General features: G+C 45.6%; 1 long non-coding RNA gene across 1 annotated transcript in view; it reads left to right on the forward strand.

Moving 5' to 3' along the window:
* Positions 1–789: 789 nt before the first annotated feature.
* Positions 790–3,339, forward strand: part of LOC116534902 — a 20,334-nt gene continuing 17,784 nt past the window's right edge. Inside the window, exon 1 of the long non-coding RNA XR_004261938.1 lies at positions 790–800. This is a non-coding gene — a long non-coding RNA (uncharacterized LOC116534902). The remainder of the gene's footprint in view (positions 801–3,339) is intronic.

Here is a 3,339-nt window from a genome sequence, read left to right on the forward strand (position 1 = left end):
CAGGTCCCAGCTCAAGTATCCCAAGCTTTCTTTCATACACTTCCAGATGGACCTGGTTTTTTGTGACACTGGATTCTTTTTTTTTTTTTTTTCCATTATACTTTAAGTTCTGGGGTACATGTGTAGATCGTGCAGGATTGTTACATAGGTATACACATGCCATGGTGGTTTGCTGCATCCATCCCCCCCGTCATCTGCATTAGGTATTTCTCTTAATGTTATCCCTCCCCAATCCTCCCACCCCCTGCTATCCCTCTCCCCCAACCCCCTGACAGGCCCCGGTGTGTGATGTTCCTCTCCCTGTGTCCTTGTGTTCTCATTGTTCAACACTCACTTATGTGTGAGAACATGTGGTGCTTGGTTTTCTGTTCCTGTGTCAGTTTGCTGAGAATGATGGTTTCCAGCTTCATCCATGTCCCTGCAAAGGACATGAACTCATCATTTTTTATGGCTGCATAGTATTCCATGGTGTATATGTGCCACATTTTCTTTATCCAGTCTATCATTGATGGGCATTTGGGTTAGTTCCAAGTCTTTGTTATTGTAAACAGTGCTGCAATGAACATAAGTGTGCATGTGTCTTTATTTTATTTTATTTTTCAGGGCACTGGGATAATTTATTCAAGACAGTATTTCATAGCAATTTAGATTTGTGAGGTTGACAATGTTTCACTGAGTTGGCCAAGGCCTAATAAATATGGACAACTTTGGTGAAAATATCTCTGGTTTCAACTCCTTCACACCTCCAATCTCATTCCGTTACGCTTCTGCTTTCTAAATTGGATGGTTACTTTGTTCATGTGATGAAATCATGTTATCTATATGGAAAGTCTCTTGGAGATGGTAGACAGTCAAGTTTGATCACATGAATGTTCAAACTTGGGGCTTAACCTGAAGGACTCACACATTTTCCTAATTTATGTAGGAGACAGAAAATTAACCACTCTCCCTTGGATAAAAGCTGATCCACACAATTTCTTGATATTTTGTCCAGACAACAGACAATACTCTAAGTATCAACTTCCTCAAACTAGAATATTATTTTTAAAATTTCTTTTTTTTTTTTTAAAGTGAATATATATTTTATTTAGTCATTTTGCTTACAATTGAAACTCTGGGAATTCAAAATTAATATCCTTGCCCATGAGCTTCTTATAGACACCAGAAAAAGTTTCAACCTTGTGTTCCACATTGTTCTGCTGTACTTTGTCCAAATAAACATTTTTGAGCCAGCTGCCATCCAGATTCACATGGATTCTCTTGCCCACAATTTTGCTTGGGAAAACCAAGTCCTCAAGGATTGCATCACGCACAGCTGTCAGAGTACGGCTCCTGGGATGCTTTTGCTTATTTATTTATGTATTTTTTACCTGTGATAAATTTACTTATTTTTTGTTTTGTTTTGTTTTTTTTTTTTGGAGACAGAGTCTCACTCTATCCCCCAGGCTAGAGTTCAGTGGTGTAATCTCAGCTCACTAAAACCTTCACCTCTTGGGTTCAAGCGATTCTCCTACCTCAGCCTCCCAAGTAGCTGGTATTATAGGCATGCCCCACCACGCCCACCTAATTTTTGTATTTTTAGTAGAAATGGGGTTTCACCATGTTGCCAGGCTGGTCTTGAACTCTGGGATTACAACTGTGAGCCACCGTGCCCAGCTAAAAATTCACTTTAAGTATAACAGTACAGGCAGGTTGAAAGTAAAAGGATATCCAGACACGGTAGCTCACACCTATAATCCTGGCACTTTGGGAGGCCAAGGTGGGCGAATCGTGAGCCCAGGAGTTTGAGACCAGCCTGGGCAACATAACCAAACCCTCTCTCTACAAAAAAAACACAAAATAATTTGCCATGTGTGGTGGTACCAACCTGTGAGCCCAGCCGGTACTTGGGAGGCTGAGGTGGGAGGATCACCTGAGCCTGGGAGGCAGAAGTTGTAGTGAGCCAAGATTGCATCACTGCACTCCAGCCTGGGCAACAGTGAGACCCAGTTAAAAAAGAAAATAGGCTGGGTGTGGTGGCTCATGCCTGTAATCCTAGCACTTTGGGAGGCCAAGGTGGGTGGATCACCAGAGGTCAGGAGTTCAAAACCAGCCTGCCCATCTTTGTGAAACTCCATCTTTAAAAGAAAAAAGAAAAAAAGAAAGAGAGAGATAGAAAGGGGGAAGAAAGGAAGGAAAGAAAAAAAGGGAGGGAAAGAAAGAAAAGAAAAAGAAAGATAAAAGGAAGAGAAAGAAAAAAGAAAGGAAAAAAAAGAAAAAAGGAAAGGAAAGGAAAGAAAAGAAAAGAGAAAAGAAAAGAGAAAAAGAAAAGAAGAGATTATTGCTTGAGCCCAGAAGTTCGAGACCAGCCTGGGCAATATAGTGAGACCTCGTCTCTAAAAAAAATTAAAATATGAGGTGGGAGGGGAGGCAGAGCAAGATGGCTGAACAGGAACAGCTCTGAAGCACAGTTCCCAGTGGGAACTGCGCAAAGGGTGAGTTATCTCTGCATTTCCAAATGAGGTACCAGGTGCATCTCAGTGGGACTGGTGGCACAGTGTGTGTAGCCCAGGAAGGGCGAGCCAAGGCAGGGTGAGGCGCTGCCTCACCTGGGAAGTACAATCTCCGGAGGACGCCCCTCCCTTCCCAATGGAGACCGTCCGGGGCTTTTCCATCCCCTCCAGCACTCTGGTTCAGATACTGCGCCTCTCCCGCAGTTTTTAACCACCCACAGACTAGGAGATTCCCCCCCGCCAAAAAGCGCCAGAGGTTTCCAGCTCAGCTGTTTCAGCGGGCACTGCAGGATTCTGCACAAAAACTCACACAAACCTGGGCGTCCGTTTCAACTGGCTCCTGGAAAGCCTGGGAGACACAGCCACCCATTCAACTGAAAATGAGGAGCCTGGTGATCTGGCTCGGAGGGTCCCACCCCTACAAAGACTGGCAATCTGAAATGCTCTGACTTGAGAGTTCCGCAGCAAGCACAGCTGGACCTGGGAATGTCGAGCTCACTGAGGAGAAGGGTGTCGGCCATTACCGAGGCAGTCGGCTGCTGTGGAGGCAGTCTGGTTCCGCCATTACTGAGGCAGTCCGCCACTACCGAGGCAGTCCGGACCACCATTACTGAGGCAGTTCACAACTACTGATGCAGTCCAGTCCGCCATTACTGAGGCAGTCTGGTTCCCCTCTACAGAGGCCGTTCGCTGCTACTGAGGCAGTCTGGTCCGCCATCACTGAGGCAGTCTGCTGCTACCGAGGCAGTCCGGTTCACCATTACTGAGGCAGTCCGCAGCTACTGAGACAGGCCGGTCTGCCATTACTGAGGCAGTTCGCCACTACTGAGGCAGTCCGCTGCTACCA

The sequence above is a fragment of the Sapajus apella genome, unplaced genomic scaffold (assembly GCF_009761245.1).
Source record: "Sapajus apella isolate SASKATOON/1434 unplaced genomic scaffold, GSC_monkey_1.0 scaffold90, whole genome shotgun sequence".
Taxonomy (NCBI): Eukaryota; Metazoa; Chordata; class Mammalia; order Primates; family Cebidae; genus Sapajus; species Sapajus apella.